The 23,422-nt window shown below is 37.3% G+C and overlaps 1 long non-coding RNA gene across 2 annotated transcripts in view; it reads left to right on the forward strand.

Moving 5' to 3' along the window:
* The first annotated feature begins 1,756 nt into the window (after window positions 1-1,756).
* Window positions 1,757-23,422, forward strand: part of LOC148648107 (uncharacterized) — a 47,651-nt gene continuing 25,985 nt past the window's right edge. Inside the window, exons 1-3 of one of the 2 annotated variants that reach the window (XR_015926643.1) lie at window positions 1,757-1,844; window positions 4,322-4,520; window positions 10,555-10,698. This is a non-coding gene — a long non-coding RNA (uncharacterized LOC148648107). Of the gene's footprint in view, window positions 1,845-4,321; window positions 4,521-10,554; window positions 10,699-23,422 lie in introns of those variants that run through there. The other variant, XR_015926644.1, reaches the window with a different exon arrangement.

Below are 23,422 nucleotides of genomic sequence, written 5' to 3' on the forward strand. Positions count from 1 at the left end.
CCCCCCACCCCCCATGGAAAATCTCCTTGTCTGTTTTTCAGACGTGTCAATAACAAAAGTTATGACAGAGCCTACACTCTCAAAAAATGTCTTACCATCAAAATGGGTTTCTTGTTAGTATGTAAAAGGGATCAGTGTGTCCTTAGAAAAAGCACTTGTCAGCACTCCCCTACAAGAAATCTTGAGCGGTTGGTTTTTACCTCCCCTTCAGGATACAGATGCACTCTTATGCATTTACAGCCCCCTTGGCAAAACACAGACGCACTGTCCCATGGCTTGAGTTGCCTTTCTGCATAATGCAACATAAAACTAAAACAACGTAACAGCTGTGTCCAAATGTGGGTGATGCAATAATTTGGGCTATAACTGAATAAAGACGGGCAAATTAAATTCTTAACACCATTTGGGAAAATTAACAACCTCTGACGGGCTAAACAGCCTAGCATGAGTATAGTTAAGATTGCATATATCCTACTAATGAGCCTCTGCACTTTCTTAATTACCAATAAACAGTTCTGAATTTTATTTACCATTCCACCTATTTTTGTTCTATATACCCAAATTCAAACATGGTGGTTATGGAAGTTAAAGAAGGCCTAGGACCATCACACTGTGGATGTAGACCAAAGAGTTTCTGATTCTGGTTTCAGAGTTTTAATTGAAGGGAATGAAAATAATTACAACTTGCCACTTCACAAATTGTTGTTGACTTGAAATATCAGTTCTGGAGTGATCTCGGTTTTGGTTTCCTTTGGACTTGTCACCACAACCCCCCCCCCCCCCGCCCCCCCGGTTTGCTGCATTTCATGTCAATACAAATTCCTCAGGACTGGGTCCACCAGTGTTGGCTTCTGACAATTCTATTACAATAATGTTTCCCTGCCCAAGCAAACAGGAGTATTTGTTCACTGAAGAAAATTCAGACAGCTGGCACTAGATGATTTCCAGTTAATCCGCTTTTTGGCTCTCTCTCCTTACAAATCTTGAAGTCCAGCTCGACAGCAAGACATATTCTAAAATAAATTATCTTTAAGCACACCTGAACACGGGGTAGCTGGAGTTCCTCCAGTTTAAGAATATTTGTCACCTTTTGTTGTGTGCAGGCCTTGAACAGTACAAAGGTAACCACAGTGAGGGGAAAAAAAAACTAATTTTGTAATTTTTAATAGTGCCAGGAACACAAAACCTACAACAAAATTCTAACTGGAAGAGAAGGTTTAATGCTATTTTTTGTGCAGACCTTTTGCCTCTTTTTAAAATTTGGTACTAGTCGGAAATAACATTTTTGGAGCACGAAACCAAGAAAAACATTACATTTCATTTAAACACCAGTATGATCACAGAACAGCAATATTCTCCACATCCAGTTTTCCTTGAAGGATTCATGGAGCTGCTTTAAGTGGGTATGATCCCCTTGATAGGCAAATCCTTCATCATTATCTGCATATGTCATCTTAAAGTGAATAAATTACATTATTTCCTGTTTCAGTGTGTGTATACAGTAACTGTCATGAGGATGTGAAAAATATGCAACCAATAAACTTTCTGATATTTGTACCATGATCTATGCTTCAGGCAGTTTCCAATAATTGCCTAGTCCAATACTAGGCTAGACTGCCACACTGAGGCAAGGCAGAATACACACTGGATAGAATCCAAGCCTATCACAGGCCATACCAATACCCTCACAAATGCATATGCGGGCCAGTTTTAGAGTTGCTGTTTAACCACAGCATGTTTTTGCACATTAGGAGGAGCACCAGAGAAAACCCATGAGACCAATACCAATACAAACACTATACAAAAAGCATCCCAGGCTGAAATCAAATCCAGCACAAAGAGATGTTAGGTCCCAATCCCAACTTCCATGTTTGCCTGTGCATAGCTATTTGATAAGATATCTTATTTGACAAGATATGGATCACCCACTTCTCCATTATTAGAGAATTGCTTATTCCTGGTAAGGATTTGAGGAACCCAGAACCTATTCCTGGAAACACAGAGCAATGTTATGCAGAAAATAAACTTCTACAGGATGTACGCATAAACCCTGCAATATACTGGGGAAATATCTTTCTGGGTTTCTGCAAGCATCCTGCCATATTCTAAAAGAAATGTCTTTCTATTGTTTCTGTTAAATAAGTGCTGCAGCATGTTACCCTTCCAAGCAGTCCTGGATTAATTGTAATTATTTTTTATATATTACCCTTAGTGTTTGTAGGCACACAGCCTACGTCTCCTAAACTTATAATTCACTCCCACGAAGCCCACTTTATTTGCTTAGTTCCATGCAGCGAGTTGTGCCAATTAGCCTAAAGGCAAAAAACAGCTGCATCAGAGATTAAATGGCAGTCAGATCAGATTGCAGCAGTCAGGTGTTACCCGTGTGTGTTTTTTTTTCCCCCTCTATGTGCAGGCTTAATGGACAACTCAAAGCTAATTTGCATTCCTTTTCAATGTGGCTTCTGTCTTGCTTAGTTTTGTTTTCGCTCATGTTCTGACAGTGCTGTATACTTGGTATAGTCTCCCCCATGCTGTTATAGTAGCTAACCTATCTAGACTTGGTGGAAATTTAGACACAAGCAATTAGCATTAGAACCTGGAGTGAATTTTGTATGCCTTGCAAAAATTTTTTAAAAAAAGAATCTGCTGTACACAGAAAATAGTGTTCACCAAATAGTAAAAGGGAATTTCTAATTTGGTGTTCTTTCAAATCATTGAATGGTTACACTGCCTTCTATCTATTAAATGCAAAGCATGATTCAATTCTTACTTTCACTGCAGAGTATCATGAGGTTATCAAAGAGAACAGCACTCTGAGGACAAGTTGTGCACAGCACATTTAAACATGTAAGCAGACCAATCCATTGTTCAGAATGGTGGTTAGAATTAAGTATAAGGGTGATGTACTGCATACACATTTAACTACTTAGCTTTTAAGAAACCTTGATCTCATGGTCTCACACGAACTTGTAGAGATAACATTACTCTCCCTACCACATAAATACAGCCCATGAAATGGAAGTTATTGGAATTTCCTCTCAAACCTATTCCATACTGGTCACTTTCATTTTTTAAATATTCTGGGGGGTTGTACAGAACCTTACACTCCTAAATTGTTTTAAATGAGAGAATTCCACCCTGTTCAATTATCACCAAAAGCAAAGACAAGCGCCCAAAACGTGAAGGCTTACTCGAGTTCTTTTACAGAGATAAAGAGCCCAATTGAGTTGTGAAGGGCAGCAGAGAGCAAAAGTGTTTTACTTTACCTGGGCTGCAGTTTGTGGAGCACACTGATAAGAATTCCACCAACACCACAGCCATTTTTTGATGGAAGTAAGGACAGATGTTTTTTTTTTTTCCCCATTTTAAATGAAACATTTGAAGTCTTGGCTGTCAAACACATGGCTTAACTCTAGTGATTGATGGGTAAGGAGAACCCGAGGAGAAATTCTGAAATTGCTAAAACTAAATTTTATGTACATTTGCAATCTCATTTTAGAAAACAATCATTGATAATACTTTGTACAATATACAGTACACACTGTTTACTAAATTAAATCTATTTAACATTTATAGAGCAAGAAAAGGTTATAATAAGTTTCTCCTACTGATTATTTGGTTGCAGGTATTTAAACTAATCCTGATTCCAGTGTAGGAATGCAAGGGGTCACAGCACAGTCTAGTGATGTTTTGAGAAGGTAACAGTGATTTCCTGAGAACACTGAAGGAGCCACACAGAAGGTGCATTCCCCACAGCATCCCAAATCCCAGCAGTGTTATAGCAAGTCATATTTCTATACCAGTCTATAAGTATGAATGTTTACAACACTATTAATAACATGTTAGATAGAAAGCGGTTCAAAGGATTCTGATGTTGGTGCACATCGGTAAATATTGTTCATTGCTAGCCCCAGCCATGATGATGAAGAGCAGAAGCTTCATGAAATGCAGGCCGGATTACACAAGCCAACATTTATCCATAACACTGGAGATAACAGCCCTATTCTTTACAGCAGTACCATGTGATCTTTAATGACCAAGTTTGATGAGTTCAGCTTATCATCTCATCTAAAGAATGGTGTCACCTACAGCACAGTGTCTCCAGTAAACATGCTAGATGATTGGCTTGTTAATTCCAGTCCATTCTCCCCTATTCCACCAATACCATTTACAGTCATGTGGACCTCAGAAGTCTACTATCCCAGCTTCTGACATTACTAACATGTTTAGTAAAAAAAGGTTATGTTTTACTGTATATGTAAAAAAGTCATACTGTAAATGTTTAACTAACAAATCCATATGTAATAACTTGTTTAAGATGTGACAAAGCCAGAAGGACAGAAAAGGGTGTATCACGTCTGGACTAGGCTGAAGGACTTCTTTAGAAGGATTGGAGTCTCTCGCCTGTGCGTCTGCCCTGCGATGGACTGCCTTCTAATACAAGGTGTTCCCTTCCTTGTGCCTGCTGCTTGTTAAGATAGACTCCAGCACCCCCTGACCCTGAAGAGGAAGAAATGGTAAGTTAATGGATGGATGGGGTGTGACTCATTAAAAACTCCCCTTTATTTGCTCTGTTGACTTTTAAATGGAAACAATATTACACATGATCATAATCTTCCCCACAGAGAAATGCGTATATACAGTTTACTATATATAGCACTTTTTGTGTATATAGATCATTTTAAAGCATAACTACTGGTAAAAGTATTATGATATTAAGTTGATTAGTGGTGTGAATAACTGAAATCATTAGAAGTAACTGGAAAAACAGACTGGCAGCTGATGGGTTACTGATTCCCAAACTACTGTATATCTTTGGTCCTTGTCTTGTCTTCCATCCTAGCTCTGTAGTTTCATTTTTGCACATACTGTAGTGTAGATGAGTGAAATTTAGTTGTAATTGTATGCACCCTACAAACAGTCCTATTCACACATTTTAAATGTTTTTTCTTTTCTCTTCCCTATGATTAACTGCCTTTATAGTAAATCCTGTGGGACATGGTTACTGCTAGTAACCATTCAGAGTATTTTATTTCTGTTAAATCAAACACTACTGGCATGGTCGCATAAAAGTGAGTGTCCCCATCACATATTGACATGTTTGCAACTCCTAAGTCAGTTTTTTTTTGTTTTGTTTTTTGTTCAATGTAACGTTAAAATTTAACCTTCTAACCCCACACACTTGCGCACACTCTCTCTTAATCTAAGATGTATTGAAGTACAGCTGTGGTTGGCATGTCCTTTGTGTAGTTCTGTAGAGTTTATTCAATTCCATCTCACTAAAAGGTAAACTTCGTACTGAATAACTCAATATTTGTTTGGCAAATGGTAGTCATCACAAATGCTTTCATTTTTTAAACCAATAAGACTAAAAAAAAACTATATCCATTTCAGTTTTACAATTGAAAGCAATGTTAATAGATCGATTCGTAGTCTCGTGCAAGAGCTACATGCATCTAAAGTCTAAATTGCATCCGTGAAAAAAGGATGCAGTTTTCTTTTTTTTTAAAAGAAAAGTGATCTCAGAGCTGATGTTTTGATGGAATGCATTTTATTATAAGATAAGATCACTTTATTGGCCATATACAATTTCTTGTGTTAGGATTTTTTTTTTTCCACAAATCCCAATTTGCTCTTCATGAGACACACGGACAGGGAGAGAAGCTTGGTGTCGGAGTGCAGGGTCAGCCGTTTATACAGCACCCCTGGAGCAGTTGGGGTTAAGGGCCTTGCTCAAGGGCCCAACAGCGTAGGATTCTTCTGGCAGCCACAGGATATGGACCGACAACCTTCCAGCCACAGGTGCAAATCCCTAGCCACGGAGCCACTGCACTGCCCCATGATAATCTTGATTCTCATATGACCACATAAAAGATGAAGTACTCATTGTTTCTATTTTGTGACTTTTCAATTTGTTGTACTGATTTCAGGCTCCCATAAGCCTGAAACCTAGTCATAGTGAATTATTTTTTAGACGATTCGTACAAAGGGTGAGTGTTTTGAGAGTACCTTAAAAATCTAGTAAAGAATTTAACTCTGTAGCTTAGTATACTGTACAGTATGTTTAAAGGCAGCAATATGTATTAAATGCTGTCCTTATTTATCTCATTTACAGAATGAGTATTTCAATGTATAGCAATTTGACTCCTTATGCACAGTTTATGGGAAAATATTACTGTACAGGGAAGTCCGTTAATGGAATAATCTAATGTTCCAGTGTTGAGATTCTGCACGAATCCACATCATGTCAAAAACAACAAAATACAGTACTTCTTGAAACTATCTACCGAGGTTTCTGAAGCTGGTCCCCTAGGAATGATTAATAGACAAACATATGAGATTTGTGTCTTAATCGGGAATATACTCAAAATAAAATGGGCAAGATGTGTAAAATCGTACGTATCAAGGGTGCTATACAGTATGTTCTGAAGTGCCCTCAGTATTGTTCATCATATTGTAAAAGCAGAGCTCCCCCAACAATTGTGATACGTTTGCACCTGTGGGCAATATGAATATTCTTGTTTGGAATCTTTCCTTACACTCTGTGTTCTGAAACAAGCTGATATATTGTAGATGGACAAGGCTGAAAAATCCTGCCCTACAGAGGTTAAAAAGACCTTCCTAAATAGTATGCTTTGGATACAAAATAATCTCAAAATTAGCAAAAGTTTCCCTGGGAATCAGGAATCTATTTCTAATAATCATCATATTTCCTGGAACAGATTGACCTCGGAGAACGTCTAGGACCACAACCATCTTTTGTAGGTTCATGGGTAGTTAGGGCTCCCCATACAATGTGTAGTACAGGGAGATAGAAATATCCATACCATGTGAAAAAGAACATTACTTTTCATTTTACAGTAACGCTATATCTGAATGTAGTCTTATATCTCCAAAATAATATCTTCAGGGAGGCTACACAGTCACCCTGTGCTATAAAAGGATTTGTAACAATTTTATAACTTTCATAACATTTTCTAAGACTCATAGGTAAAATGTGTCAGTTATATGTTTAAGCTCAGCCCAAATATTAACCCCAGCACATGCTTTGACATATTACTAAATTATTATTAATATAAATAGTCTTTTGGAGCACTGTTCTGAAATGCTTCTGAGGGCTATTATAACATTGTATAGTATGTAACCTTTAAGAAATTCATATGCTGGCCGCATAAACCCACATTTAAATGAACAGTGCCCAATATTCTTTTAATGCTGCACATGAGAAAATATCCAGCAGCTGGTGTTGGCTTATGTAAGAGCTCGCAGCTTAAAATATCTGAGATGGATCAGTCTGCCATCAGTGGACATCCTGTGTGTTTTTCTGAACTGCACGGTTAACAAACTTGGACTCCATGTGAAATTACCTGAATAACCTATGAGTTACTATACATTTCTAATGTTTAAGCTGACATACAGTACATGACTGCCACCAGACTGTTGGAAACTGCACATTAGGAACATACTGTAATTGTGTGCAAAGTTTAAAAATGTGTTCCTTCATCCGATAAATTCTCAAATCATGGCCAAATCAATCATGAAGCCGACATCACTTTACAGCATTGAATGTCACGGGCCGGCCTTGATGAGAAACACTTTAAGGCTTTCCGATTTTTAAAATGACATAGGGATGGCCAGAGCAATGAACAGGAGTTACTTTGTGCAATGCTGCACTACTATACCAGCTTCCCAAAGTATCTGCTCGTGAAGATAGAATCCTTGGGACAGCAGTATTGATTCGGACACTTTTATGTGTTCATGTAAAGAAGACATTAAAGCCCCACCTGATGTGAAGTGTTGATAAATAATGCAACAAAGTGCAGACATGTTACAGCCATTCATATAAATCTCTTGCATCTTTACTGTATTTCCCAAGCTGAAATCAAAATACCTCAGCATCCCAAGTGTCTGGAGGGCTTCTACATGGAGGGCAGATTAAATCCTAAAGTCAACATTGGTGGACTAAGATCACAGGTTAGTGTTACTTGACAAGCACTACCACGGCTGGGTAGCTGAAGTGTCAGTAGGGACATCTCTGGCTCACAGTGCAATGTACTGTATGTCCTCAGTGGCTAGGTGTTTGGAGTGTTACGACAGGGTAGTACAGTACATATAAATATATTTTCCCACTGTGGAAAGGGAGATGAGGGTAGCCTCACAAAGTGTGCGTGTTGAAGTAATAGTACAGTGAAAATATACAGTATTTGTATTTATATACTGTATATATATTTCTTTACCAAATTGTCTTCTTCCGGCAGGATTGTCTATAGATCATTGAGGATAACAGTGAAGTCTGTCATGCTTGCCAAGGTACACGGCCTGTGACTGACAGATCACTTAGCTGGAGAATAGCCAACATTTTAGCCAGTGTACTGTATGTGTTGAAAAGCATGCTTTGGCGCCCCACCACTTGCTCTTTTAACTTCATTTATTCCTCCAGAGCTCCACAAACCAGAAGCTGAATCAAGCTAGATACAAGGCTCTTATTGCAGTCACTCTTTTCTGGGAGAGGGGATTTAGGTTACAACCCACTTTTTGAAACTTCCTGAGCCTTTTTGAATTCGCAGCTGTGTTTGTGTGCTATAGGATGATCTGTGACAATGTAAGGAAATCTTCAGCTATTGAGTTAACAGTTTGTCTGTTACTTGGCTCATGTAGGCTTGACTCATTTAGCAGTGTAGACACAGCACATCCTCTGGCATTGTCCACTCAGTGATTTAAATTCAAAGCTTAAAATTCTGTATTCAGTCCTTAGCAATAGGACTCATCAGAGAAGTATGACTATCATGATTCTACTGTTACCAGTGGAATCTTCACAGGGATATACAGTACTTAAAACTAAAAATCTTCATTTATACAATATAAACTGTGCTTATACTGTATATACAGATACAGTATACAATATGTAATGTGTACAGTACATGTTATATATTTTATTTGAATAACTATTGTAATCACCAATTACTTATTCAAGGCTACACGGACATATAAATCAGGTTTTGTATCATATCGGTTTATGTCAATGTATCCACTCAATTTGTAATCAAAATACATGTTTTTTTATCATTGTGTGAGTATTTATAAGGTAGTAAAAATGTGATTGATATTTTAACATTGTCCGGTTTGCAGATAGGCACTCAGTTTTCAAGCAGTCAATTTTTCACATCACCTACCTCATCTTTCTGCCACTAGACTAATGGTTTGATTAATGAAACACATTTTGCATTTATTAACATCGGTACAAGCAAAGGCTGCAGTCCTGCATACTCTCCTTTCATGGGAACTGTATTTTAACTGCAGTGCATCATCAGCTAATTGTGTATATTGGTATACTGGATATCGATTGGATTGATTCTTTACATGCACTTCATTTATTTAAAAATCCATGATCTCCATACAAAGAATATTGAAAACTATTACAGGGTTGGTTTTTAATTACTTTTGGGGAAAAGACAGTTTTACTGTGTATGGACATTAAATACCACTATTCATTTCATTAAAGGTGTAGTGCTACATTTACACTAATTTATTTCAGATTACAGGCAGTTTTAAAATTCTGTCTGTAAATGTTCCTAGTGAGCAATGAGCCATGTGGCCACATTCTCTGCAGTGAATTATGGTGGTCACTGACCTAAGCTTCCATCAAAGTGTTTAATTTGCCAACAGGAGTAAAAATGAGCAGCACTACACTACGGTAAGAATGTGCCATCCACTCTTGCACCACATAAACGGGAGGTCAACATGAGAAATACAGTAACGGTTTTAATTTGATCTGATCGCCACCTTGTGGGCAGAAGAAAAGAACTGGTACGTTGCTGCATTGCTTTTTTTTCTGGGATAAAGAACTGCAAAAGTGCCTTTAATTTAAATAAACCCATATTTTATCCTTCAGGGCATTTGGGGTTTTTGGATGCTTTGAATGTTTTGTTTAATTGTAAAAACATACACATAATACTGAATATGCTGTATTCAATCAGTTCTTGAAATTGTACAGCTGCTGATTAAAAGAACCACTAAGTTTGCTACATTATCTATCTTGCATGCAAGACTGGGGCCGTTGTCCTGCAGTTTCCTTTTTGTTCCCCCAATTAAGCATCTACAGTAAATAATTAATTGACCTCAGGGAAGTGTTAGAAAAAATACACTCTTCTACTAAATTAGGACTGAATTCTGGCACCTCTGATCCATGTTAAATTATTAAATCATTTACTTTGTTTGACTTGTCATTGCTGAAATTTTTTCACCCAAACCAATCAATCCAAATCAGCCTTTTTAAAAACCCAGCCACACCTCACTTCTCCATCTTTCTTGTGTTTACTTACAAAAGTATGTGACAGACATTGATGCACTTCATATGAATGGAAAATGTTAATGTGAACTACAGTGCAGGTGATTCTTTAAATGTCATTTGATAACACTTAAGTTGAGTAAAAGATTTTTCATGATTTTATTTAATATACAGTATGATAAGGAACATTACTACCAGCCTTCCCTTGTATAGTTATCATTGGTATTTGTTAACCCAATTTGATGTACCTGTATGCATTTTAGCATTTCAGCAGGCTGCCATTGTCATCCAGATGGGGGTTACACAATGGTGGTGGAAGAGGGGAGTCCCCATTGTCTGAAAAGTGATTTGAGTGGAGTATCCAGTAAAGCGAGAGATACTGTACAGTATTAAAAGGAATAAACTAATTGGCCTCTTATGGTACTTTCCTAGCCAATGCTGAACATCTAAGTATTGTCAGGTGAACTAGGATAGGTCAAGTTGGAGTGTATTTTGGACAGAAATTTGGAAGCCTATTTTTGCATAATGGGCATGAATTTTTGGAGGAAAGTAACTACAGTATAGTGTTGAGCCAATTGATTCATATGGAGAAATTCTTCTTTTAAGAAGCTTCTCTCATTTATAGTTATTCCTACATTTAACAGTCCCTAAGAGAACATAAATGGTTTGTGTTTAAAGCTGGTGCTGTTTATTCCAGCAATTACATTTATTCATTGATATGCAAAGACAGTAGAAGCAGCCATAGTACTTCTCTCTCAGAGGGGTCAGCTGCCTGGTAGCTCTGGGGAAAATGAGATAGTGTTGTTCACATGTTTCACACATCACAGGCTGCCAGTTCCTGCACACAACCTCCTATACTGTAAATGAATTGCTCTAAGATAGTCATTTAGTATATCCACATAGTCCTCTTAAGTACATAACATTCCTGTTAAGTGCAATATCTGACAAATGCAGGCTTTTGTATTGTTGTTTGGACATACAGTATACAAATTCCTTGCTTTTCAGCTGAACTTTATATCTTAAGTATTTGCCTTGAAAAAACCTTGAAAAGCTATTTGGGACTAGTGGTTATCATTAAGACTATACAGTACCAGGGCTTTTCAGAGATCACCTACCCCCTGCGTTGTTTCAGTGACAATGTGCTTGTAATTTAAACAGACAGGCCTATGCAGAACAAAATTCTATAAATGTCATCAAAAGATTGATAATTAACTCTCACCTTTGTATGTACAACTGTTACCTATTAAAAGTTGTTTTTTTTTTATCTTTAGGGGCAACTGTCTATGTATGCATTAAGCTAAGGTTAGACATGAAAGAGCCCTATTTGCTAAGGTTCTTGGTGATACACCTAAAGAAAAGTATTTCTGAAATCATGTAGTGGGAGCAAATAACCGTTTAAAAATCTAAATGGAAAAAAAAATGGTTAGCCTACGCAATAGAAGAGCTCAGCTGGAATAAAAATGAGGAGACAGGTGTCCTGAGGCTCGGTATTGAGGAACCCTACTGTGACTATTCCAGGACTTACTTCTTTACAGCGACATCGGGAAATGTAAACAGAGAGTATAGTACATGCTTCAAACTACATCTTTATAAAAAGCTATGTCAAAAACACAAGCACCCAGAAAGCTCATTTCTGCTTAAAAAGTCAACAGTATAGTGAAAAGTGTGTGCAGCACCAGATAACAGGCTATGAAGAATCTGTGAAAGCAGGAGAGGAGAGCCGTTAATATTTAATCCCTCTGAAGCAGAATTAGACTATACATTAAATGCTGTTGGAAAGCTTGGGGTGATGGAATTCATGAGGTATTTTATTATCCCTACTCCCCCCCAAACACACACACTAGTTCTATTGATTGGTTTTATAAGCTGATCAATATCCAAAGGCCCTGAGCTTTTGCAAAGGAGAAAGGAATGATTTTTGTTACACTGCAAAAAGATCCTTTTAAAAGATGCTTGTTGACCTTCCAATAGGCAGGGAAACATTAGCAATGCTACAATATTTCTCCTACCACTGTCCACATAGACTCCTCTCTAAGCTCGTTCCCTCTGAGCTTATTTCATGCCAACAGTCCCCAAACTGATGGTCCGGAGAGCGCTTGGGGTCCTCTTAGACAGTTCAGTGAGGACCCCAAAAAGCTTGGTAGTATATAGCCTCAGAACATCCAATTCAAATCAACACTCAATCAGTTTTGCTCCCATTTTCATAAATGTCTATTGCATTTACTCAGGTTGTCTTATGTCATTCCACTGTGAATATATTTTCATTCACATTACAATTATTTGATTACAACTCACAGATCAAAGACATTGGGGCCCATTGGTTTCATCCAACTGGTCTATACACTTAGTAAAAAGAGTTAGGAGTTTGGCTTTAAAGCTATAGCTTTAAATAGCCTTTTCACTCTGCCTTACAACAGATTATGAATGGAGTTACATCCTGCACTAGCAACATGTTTTTACCTGACTCTCTTCCAGTTCTCATATTTCTAATAGCAAAAGTGTGCTTTTACTGAGTTACCATTGATACACCAAAATTGTTGGATAAACTGCAAGTCTGAAGTACAGTAGCTGCTGGTATAAGCCTTTTTTTTTCCAGAAGAAACACCTTCTCACCAGTCACCTATTGGGGATAATAAAGATATAGCTCTTTTAATCAATTTTTTTTTGTTTCATCACTTTTGTAGATAGTTTGTTTGACTGAGCTCAGTATATACAGTATGAGTGCTGCTACAAACAGTAATGTATCTATATATATATTTCATAAATTCAAGTTTTTTCGAGACATGACTACTGTAAATCTTGTAGCAGGTGCTGGTATTTTATTGAAGAGAGATGACCCACAAATGAGTTATGCTAACAAACATTTGTCATCAACAAGGTTGATCAATTGGGGGCTTCACAGACTAGTAAACTTTAGCCAAGGTTACCAGCAGTAAAATATGTACTGTACATCTGTGATGTGTGCTTTGCATCAAGAGGCAGATGCTGTCTTGTGGGATTCTGTCCGCTGTTGAAGACCATGAACCAGCAGGTGCCTATTCACTGGTCTCTGAGGCTTAAGTGCCACAAGTCATCCCAGCTCATCCCACTGATTATAAATGGAGATTAAATATATTGAGTAAGGACATCCATGGCGTACCTGTCACATTGTAATCTTGTAATAGTGCTGTTATTATGCAAGCAGCATAATGACTTGTGCCATCTTCCTGGAACCTTGCCATACTGTATCAACATGAGCCCAAATAAAGGGCAGCCCCTGAGTTTTCTCAACCTAGCATTGTGCAGTCAAAGTGAAATTAAAAAGTAAAAAATAGTCCTGTAATGACGAAGTACAGATCGCTAGCCCTCACTGCACACAGTTTCCCCGAACTTTATCCGTTAAGTTGCCAAGACCTTGAAGGTGTTTTACAGTAAACAATGTGAAGGGGATTTATAGCGGTAATAGTGAAGATGCATCAAACAGCACAGCAGTACTTATTCTATAGCAGTATAGAGTAAATAGCAGAATTTTGAGAACTACTGCCTACTATTATGTTGTTAAATCAGTTTAAGAAACATTATAAACCCTGTAAGTGTAAGTTTGAATTTCAAGATATTGGCTTTCAGCATAAAGGTTGTTTCCTCAAGTGACTGACTGATGTCAAACTTTAAATGCCAACAGACAGCAGTCTTGAAAGGAAACCCCTTCATTAAAGGCATACATACTTGCATTTATACATGTTGGTTGAGTTCAAAATCCACTGCACTTGCCAGTATATGAACAACAAACATAAATTACATATGTTACTTAACACTTAGGCAAAAAATAGCAATGTACATTGTTTTTAGCAAACCTACCACATGCTATCTAAAAGCTTTTGCAGTGTCACGGAAGACCTTCTATCAGACAGGCAATAAACCATACAGAAAAGCAAGGGAAAGCAGAGATAAATGTTTGTTTGTCCCCATTGTGAAGCAAAACGAACATTGTATGGATTTTTTTAAAGCTTTCTCTCATTCTTTCTCTTAAGAGAATTAATTAGATTAACTGTCGAAAAAACTAGCCAAATATGAATTGCAATAATTTTAACCAAACAAATCTCATTTATCTTATTTCAGAAAGGTGCTAGGCCTGAAACAAGGACTATCCCAGCGTCACATACTGTACATTCTTACAGTCACTTCATCTAGTATTCTTAGACTTGCATATCTTCTAGTGCCATTTGTTCAATTAGATTATTTTTTTCAAGATTACAGGGGTTTGATAGCATTTCCTCATTAACAATTGTCTTTAACATGCAATTGCATGGAACATCTGCATGACAGAGTGAGAACAGAACAAATAGACTTAGATGATCCTTTGTTTTGGATTTCTGCAAATTCTGCTGCACTGTGAAATATGTCTAATTGAGATCAGAAGCTGCATTAGATTCTCTCATTTGGTCTGATGAGATCTAAGATGTGCCATCAGAGGGCATGAAAAGTGCAAGTGGAACATTTGCAGAGATTAAGGAAACATCTGTTTTCTCAAGCAAGTTTCCTCTGCTGGCTTGCATGAGAAATGCTGGCTCACAATTTTTCTTACTATGTCTGCATTTGTGAGCCCAGTGTGGATAACTACTGGAGCTTTCAAACATTTCTTTTGTTTCTTGAAATAAGACACTATGGAGATTTTTGTTAATTATATATATTGTACTTTCCTTCAATCTTGGTACATTATGTATAGCACTAGACTACTGTGACACATTAAAGTGACAGCACACATTTGGCTTGTGCCACTTCCCAGTGTAAGAAGTCATGATATACTGTAGATGGTGGACAGCGATGGGCAGGTAAGTTTGAAATGAACACAAAATATCCACAATGTGTAGAACATAAAATCAAACATCGAAACAAAAATCTAGCTGTTCTTTAAGCTCATAGCTTAATTCTTCAGTCCCTTACTATCAGAACCGGGCAGCTAAGCTGCTTACTGGCCTCAAAACATAGTCTCTCTCTGAGACCCTTCACAAAACTTTCTCCCAGCAATTTTCCCCAACAGCCATTTCCAAAAACATACAGTTTTAAAGTTTCTTGCTTGGTAAGTCCTTGGTGTTCTTTTCTTACTCCATCTGCACCAGGTTCCATAACTCTGTCCTCAGAATGTAGATAGTGGCAGAAAGTAAAGAAAACTTCAGTTTCCTGCTTTTTAAATAGTTAATGTACCAATTGTCCAGGGCCAACCAGTCAGGTGACTGAGGGCAGCTCCTTATTCCCCACAGCATTTTAGGGAAAAAGTCCAGATGAACATCTCCATCCTGTCTGGATTCTTTGCCCTCGCACAGGGCAAAGATTTGAATTAGAAGGCAAGGGATTTCAGGCAGATCTTAACTCTTGCAACATCCTGTGTCTCCCACTGGCTTTAGATGTCTTTCAAGTCATTTACCCAGTCAACTCTATCCATTCTTTGTGGCACCATGGTAATTGCATATTGACAAAAAATGAATGGCTGAAGCAGGAGCACAGATTGCCTTTCCTCATTGTACCAGGAGTCATCACTATGTGGCAAACTGCAAAGAAGCAAATTGCTTACTGTGTGACACCATATTCAAATACCATTATTCCAATTTCACATACTGTAAAAACAGAAAAGGGGGGAGATCAATATGAAACTTTAAGCCTTTGTCCAGTCTGAGACATTTCTAGAAGCTGAACAATGCACTGTAAATCAGGTGTACTTACTACTAAAAGAATGTCTTCTATTACATACATTCATCTAAGATTTAAATGATGTCATTCTCAGATCTACAGTACATGTATTCTCTCAAGTTCATAGAGGCTTTATTATACCATAAATTATAAAAAAAGGAGCTAAACTCCTGTCCTTATCTCAAAGCAGTGTATGGTAAACAGAGGTTAAGTAGTACAAGCAATAGAAACAGACACATGCTTGACAGAAAGACTCTGCAAACAATTTGTGCAATTTTTAACAGTCTCAAGTGTGTGATTTTTATATGCCTGTATTTTTCCATTTTGTTGTGCTTTCAGAAGGTACATTCTCTTAAAAAAACAACTAACAGAAAATAAATGTTCCTTTATTACCTCCCAAGAATTAAAAAAAGCAATAATCCTGAGGGAGACAGCCAGATGAATCCCTAATGGCAGCTGTTTAGTTGCATCTTCTTACCAATAACTTAGCCCTCTCCTCAAGAGTGTGAAATTCAACTATAATAATATTTAGACAGGAGTGTTATTGAGCCAAGAACAAAGCGGGATTGATCCTGGGCTAATGAAACTCACCATGCCTTTTCCACACTTTGCTGAAGCTCATTTCTTTCTATTGACGTTTCATCCGGTCTCCCTAATGTTAGATGCAGAAGGAGAGGAGAAATAGGTCTCAATTCACCGATGAGACACTGTGCCATCTCTTCAAAGCTTGCTGTTCCACATCAGATATCAAACTCATCTTTCCTATCTGATGTATACAGTACATTAAAAAAAGTAAACTTCAAAGTTAATCCTGCTCCATCTAATTTTCCATTCATTAAAATTAGAGGTAAAAATTAATTGCTATATAATTACATTTCTAAGTTATCTTGACATATTTTTTCTTACATCTAAGGTGACATGCATTGCATTGCCCTAAAAGGGAATGTTGTCTAATTTGCTCTGAGGGCAAATGTTTGATATAAACCAAATAAAGTTTTCAAACTTGCAATTGGCATTCAATGTAGAGGGATATCACACAAAAATAAATGTGAATTTATTGGGTATTCCTGACTCTTACCCTAGTTAAGCTGAGCCGTGGAAGCTCAGACAGCTAGGTCGTCTAGTTACTAAAAAGAAGGTCCCAGATTCAATCCCAGGTAGGGGAAAGAAATGTTACTTGCTCAACTTCCTTACAGAAGACTCCCAGATCAACTCAGCCAATACTTCAAATGAGAACCGGAGACTTAATCCTTCAAGGGGTAATAGACATGACACGTCCACCTCCAGTGTCAGATGGTTGAGAAAAAAGGTGGCCCTGCCCCCCCATCCACCATGGGTATCTATGGCCTGAAAAGGAGACATTATCTACACACCTAACTACCCTATTTCAGTCCAAAACAAGGCTCATTGAGGACACCATTGAACATGAGTTTTCCATTAACAGATTACTTGACAAAAAACATTTAAGCATTGATGATGCTCTCTCATTCTTTTGGTGAGGTTACTACTGTATGTCGGTTTTGACTGTTATTTTCATTCGCTAAAGTATATTTTCCCTTAACATGAGTAGAAGGTGACTGTGATATTGATATTTTGAAGATAGTCTGAAACCTAACCCTAACCTTCCAAATCCTTAGCTAGGGTCAGGCTTAGAATTCCCTCAAACCATAGACAAGTAGTGATGGCATGGCTGTGTTTCAGGACTGAAATGAAATGTAGGAAAAGTGCTATTTCTAAGTTAGCTTCACATTTTTTTTCATCCATATATGGCTGTATCCACTGCATTGGCCTAAAGGGGAATGTTGTCTATATTGCCCTAAAACCAAATTTTTGAAGGAAAGTGGGTAATGTTTTGAAACTTTAGCATGTGGCTTTCATTCCAAAGAGGCATATCATCAAATACATTGAGTATTTATTGTGTATTCCTGACTCGTAACCTAGCCAAGCCCAAAACAATGCTCATTGAGGACATGAGATTTCCATTAACAGATTACTTGATGAAAAACTAAATTTAAGCATTAATAATGCTTTCTCATTGTTTTTGGGAGGTTGCTATATCGGTTCTGACTGTTAAAATCATTCGCTAACGTATATTTTCCCCTAATATGAGTAGAATGTGGTATTGATGTGTTGAAGGTAGTCTGAACCCCTATCCCTAACCTTCCCAATCCTTAGCTAGGGTAAGGGTTAGAATTCCCTCAAACCATAGACAAGTTGTGATGGCATGGCTGTGTTTCAGGACTGAAATGAAATGTAGGAAAAGTGCTATTTCTAAGTTAGCTTCACATTTTTTTTTTCATCCATATATGGCTGTATCCACTACATTGGCCTAAATGGGAATGTCGTCTATATTGCCCTAAAAGCAAATTTTTGAAGGAAAGTGAGTAATGTTATGAAACTTTTGCATGTGGCTTTCATTCCAGAGAGGCATATCATCAAATACATTGAGTATTTATTGTGTATTCTTGACTCTTAACATAGTCAAGCCCAAAACAATGCTCATTGAGGAAACCATTGAACATGAGATTTCCATTAACAGATTACGTGACAAAAAGCTAAATTTAAGCATTAATGATGCTTTCTCATTGTTTTGGAGAGGTTGCTATATCAGTTCTGACTGTTAAAATCATTCACTGACGTATTTTTTCCCCTAAAATGAGTAGAAGGTGGTATTGATATGTTGAAGGTAATCTGAACCCCTAACCTTCCCAATCCTTAGCTAGGGTTAGGGTTAGAATTCCCTCAAACCATAGACAAGTAGTGATGGCATGGCTGTGTCTCAGGACTGAAATGAAATGTAGGAAAAGTGCTATTTCTAAGTTAGCTTCACATTTTTTTTTTCATCCATATATGGCTGTATCCACTGCATTGGCCTAAAGGGGAATGTCGTCTATATTGCCCTAAAAGCAAATTTTTGAAGGAAAGTGAGTAATGTTTTGAAACTTTTGCATTTGGCTTTCATTCCATTGAGGCACATCATCAAATACATTGAGTATTTATTGTGCATTCCTGAATCTTAACATAGCCAAGCCCAAAACAATGCTCATTGAGGAAACCACTGAACATGAGATTTCCATGAACAGATTACTTGACAAAAAAACTAAATTTAAGCGTTAATGATCCTTTCTCATTGTTTTGGGGAGGTTGCTATATCGGTTCTGACTGTTAAAATCATTCGCTGAAGTATATTTTCCCCTAAAATGAGTAGAAGGTGGTATTGATATGTTGAAGGTAGTCTGAACCCCTAACCCTAAGCTTCCCAATCCTTAGCTAGGGTAAGGGTTAGAATTCCCTCAAACCATAGACAAGTTGTGATGACATGGCTATGTTTCAGGACGGAAATGAAATGTAGGAAAAGTACTATTCACATTTTTTTTTTCATCCATACGTGGCTGTATCCACTGCATTGGCCTAAAGGGGAATGTTGTCTATATTGCCCTAAAAGCAAATTTTTGAAGGAAAGTGAGTAATGTTTTGAAACTTTTGCATTTGGCTTTCATTCCATTGAGGCACATCATCAAATACATTGAGTATTTATTGTGTATTCCTGACTCTTAACCTAGCCAAGCCCAAAACAATGCTCATTGAGGACATGAGATCTCCATGAACAGATTACTTGACAAAAAACTAAATTTAAGCATTAATGATGCTTTCTCATTGTTTTGGGGAGGTTGCTATATCGGTTCTGACTGTTAAAATCATTCGCTGAAGTATATTTTCCCCTAAAATGAGTAGAAGGTGGTATTGATATGTTGAAGGTAGTCTGAACCCCTAACCCTAACATTCCCAATCCTTAGCTAGGGTTAGGGTTAGAATTCCCTCAAACCATAGACAAGTTGTGATGGCATGGCTGTGTTTCAGGACTGAAATGAAATGTAGGAAAAGTGCTATTTCTAAGTTAGCTTCACATTTTTTTTTTCATCCATATATGGCTGTATCCACTGCATTGGCCTAAAGGGGAATGTCGTCTATATTGCCCTAAAAGCAAATTTTTGAAGGAAAGTGAGTAATGTTTTGAAACTTTTTCATGTGGCTTTCATTCCAGAGAGGCATATCATCAAATACATTAAGTATTTATTGTGCATTCCTGAATCTTAACCTAGCCAAGCCCAAAACAATGCTCATTGAGGACATGAGATCTCCATGAACAGATTACTTGACAAAAAACTAAATTTAAGCATTAATGATGCTTTCTCATTGTTTTGGGGAGGTTGCTATATCGGTTCTGACTGATAAAATCATTCGCTGACGTATATTTTCCCCTAAAATGAGTAGAAGGTGGTATTGATATGTTGAAGGTAGTCTGAACCCCTAACCCTAACATTCCCAATCCTTAGCTAGGGTTAGGGTTAGAATTCCCTCAAACCATAGACAAGTTGTGATGGCATGGCTCTGTTTCAGGACTGAAATGAAATGTAGGAAAAGTGCTATTTCTAAGTTAGCTTCACATTTTTTTTTTCATCCATACGTGGCTTTATCCACTGCATAGGCCTTAAAGGGAATGTCGTCTATATTGCCCTAAAAGCAAATTTTTGAAGGAAAGTGAGTAATGTTTTGAAACTTTTGCATTTGGCTTTCATTCCAGAGAGGCACATCATCAAATACATTGAGTATTTATTGTGTATTCCTGACTCTTAACCTAGCCAAGCCCAAAACAATGCTCATTGAGGAAACCATTGAACATGAGATTTCCATGAACAGATTACTTGACAAAAAAACTAAATTTAAGCGTTAATGATCCTTTCTCATTGTTTTGGGGAGGTTGCTATATCGGTTCTGACTGTTAAAATCATTCGCTGAAGTATATTTTCCCCTAAAATGAGTAGAAGGTGGTATTGATATGTTGAAGGTAGTCTGAACCCCTAACCCTAACCTTCCCAATCCTTAGCTAGGGTTAGGGTTAGAATTCCCTCAAACCATAGACAAGTTGTGATGGCATGGCTGTGTTTCAGGACTGAAATGAAATGTAGGAAAAGTGCTATTTCTAAGTTAGCTTCACATTTTTTTTTTCATCCATATATGACAGTATCCACTGCATTGGCCTAAAGGGGAATGTCGTCTATATTGCCCTAAAAGCAAATTTTTTGAAGGAAAGTGAGTAATGTTTTGAAACTTTTGCATGTGGCTTTCATTCCAGAGAGGCATATCATCAAATACATTGAGTATTTATTTTGTATTCCTGACTCTTAACCTAGCCAAGCCCAAAACAATGCTCATTGAGGACATGAGATCTCCATGAACAGATTACTTGACAAAAAACTAAATTTAAGCATTAATGATGCTTTCTCATTGTTTTGGGGAGGTTGCTATATCGGTTCTGACTGTTAAAATCATTCGCTGAAGTATATTTTCCCCTAAAATGAGTAGAAGGTGGTATTGATATGTTGAAGGTAGTCTGAACCCCTAACCCTAACCTTCCCAATCCTTAGCTAGGGTTAGGGTTAGAATTCCCTCAAACCATAGACAAGTTGTGATGGCATGGCTGTGTTTCAGGACTGAAATGAAATGTAGGAAAAGTGCTATTTCTAAGTTAGCTTCACATTTTTTTTTCATCCATATATGGCTGTATCCACTGCATTGGCCTAAAGGGGAATGTCGTCTATATTGCCCTAAAAGCAAATTTTTGAAGGAAAGTGAGTAATGTTTTGAAACTTTACCATATGGCTTTCATTTCAGAGAGGCATATCATCAAATACATTGAGTATTTATTGTGTATTCTTGACTCTTAACATAGCCAAGGCCAAAACAATGCTCATTGAGGACATGAGATTTATATTAACAGATTACTTGACAAAAAAACTAAATTTAAGCATTAATGATGCTTTCTCATTGTTTTAGGGAGGTTGCTATATCGGTTCTGACTGATAAAATCATTCGCTAACATATATTTTCCCCTAATATGAGTAGAATGTGGTATTGATATGTTGAAGGTAGTCTGAATCCCTAACCCTAAGCTTCCCAATCCTTAGCTAGGGTTAGGGTTTGAATTCCCTCAAACCATAGAGAAGTTGTGATGACATGGCTGTGTTTCAGGACGGAAATGAAATGTAGGAAAAGTACTATTTCCAAGTTAGCTTCACATTTTTTTTTCATCCATACGTGGCTGTATCCACTGCATTGGCCTAAAGGGGAATGTTGTCTATATTGCCCTAAAAGCCAATTTTTGAAGGAAAGTGAGTAATGTTTTGAAACTTTTGCACTTGGCTTTCATTCCATTGAGGCACATCATCAAATACATTGAGTATTTATTTTGTATTCCTGACTCTTAACCTAGCCAAGCCCAAAACAATGCTCATTGAGGACATGAGATTTATATTAACAGATTACTTGATGAAAAACTAAATTTAAGCATTAATGATGCTTTCTCATTGTTTTAGGGAGGTTGCTATATCGGTTCTGACTGATAAAATCATTCGCTAACATGTATTTTCCCCTAATATGAGTAGAAGGTGGTATTGATATGTTGAAGGTAGTCTGAACCCCTAACCCTAACCTTCCCAATCCTTAGCTAGGGTTAGAATTCCCTCAAACCATAGACAAGTTGTGATGGCATGGCTGTGTTTCAGGACTGAAATGAAACGTAGGAAAAGTGCTATTTCAAAGTTAGCTTCACATTTTTTTTTTCATCCATATATGGTTGTATCCACTGCATTGGCCTAAAGGGGAATGTTGTCTATATTGCCCTAAAAGCAAATTTTTGAAGGAAAGTGAGTAATGTTTTGAAACTTTTGCATTTGGCTTTCATTCCATTGAGGCACATCATCAAATACATTGAGTATTTATTTTGTATTCCTGACTCTAAACCTAGCCAAGCCCAAAACAATGCTCATTGAGGACATGAGATCTCCATGAACAGATTACTTGACAAAAAACTAAATTTAAGCATTAATGATGCTTTCTCATTGTTTTGGGGAGGTTGCTATATCGGTTCTGACTGTTAAAATCATTCGCTGAAGTATATTTTCCCCTAAAATGAGTAGAAGGTGGTATTGATATGTTGAAGGTAGTCTGAACCCCTAACCCTAACCTTCCCAATCCTTAGCTAGGGTTAGGGTTAGAATTCCCTCAAACCATAGACAAGTTGTGATGGCATGGCTGTGTTTCAGGACTGAAATGAAATGTAGGAAAAGTGCTATTTCTAAGTTAGCTTCACATTTTTTTTTCATCCATATATGGCTGTATCCACTGCATTGGCCTAAAGGGGAATGTCGTCTATATTGCCCTAAAAGCAAATTTTTGAAGGAAAGTGAGTAATGTTTTGAAACTTTACCATATGGCTTTCATTTCAGAGAGGCATATCATCAAATACATTGAGTATTTATTGTGTATTCTTGACTCTTAACATAGCCAAGGCCAAAACAATGCTCATTGAGGACATGAGATTTATATTAACAGATTACTTGACAAAAAAACTAAATTTAAGCATTAATGATGCTTTCTCATTGTTTTAGGGAGGTTGCTATA

This window comes from Lepisosteus platostomus, chromosome 15 (genome assembly GCF_059453375.1).
Source record: "Lepisosteus platostomus isolate fLepPlt1 chromosome 15, fLepPlt1.hap1, whole genome shotgun sequence".
In the NCBI taxonomy this organism is placed as follows: domain Eukaryota; kingdom Metazoa; phylum Chordata; class Actinopteri; order Semionotiformes; family Lepisosteidae; genus Lepisosteus; species Lepisosteus platostomus.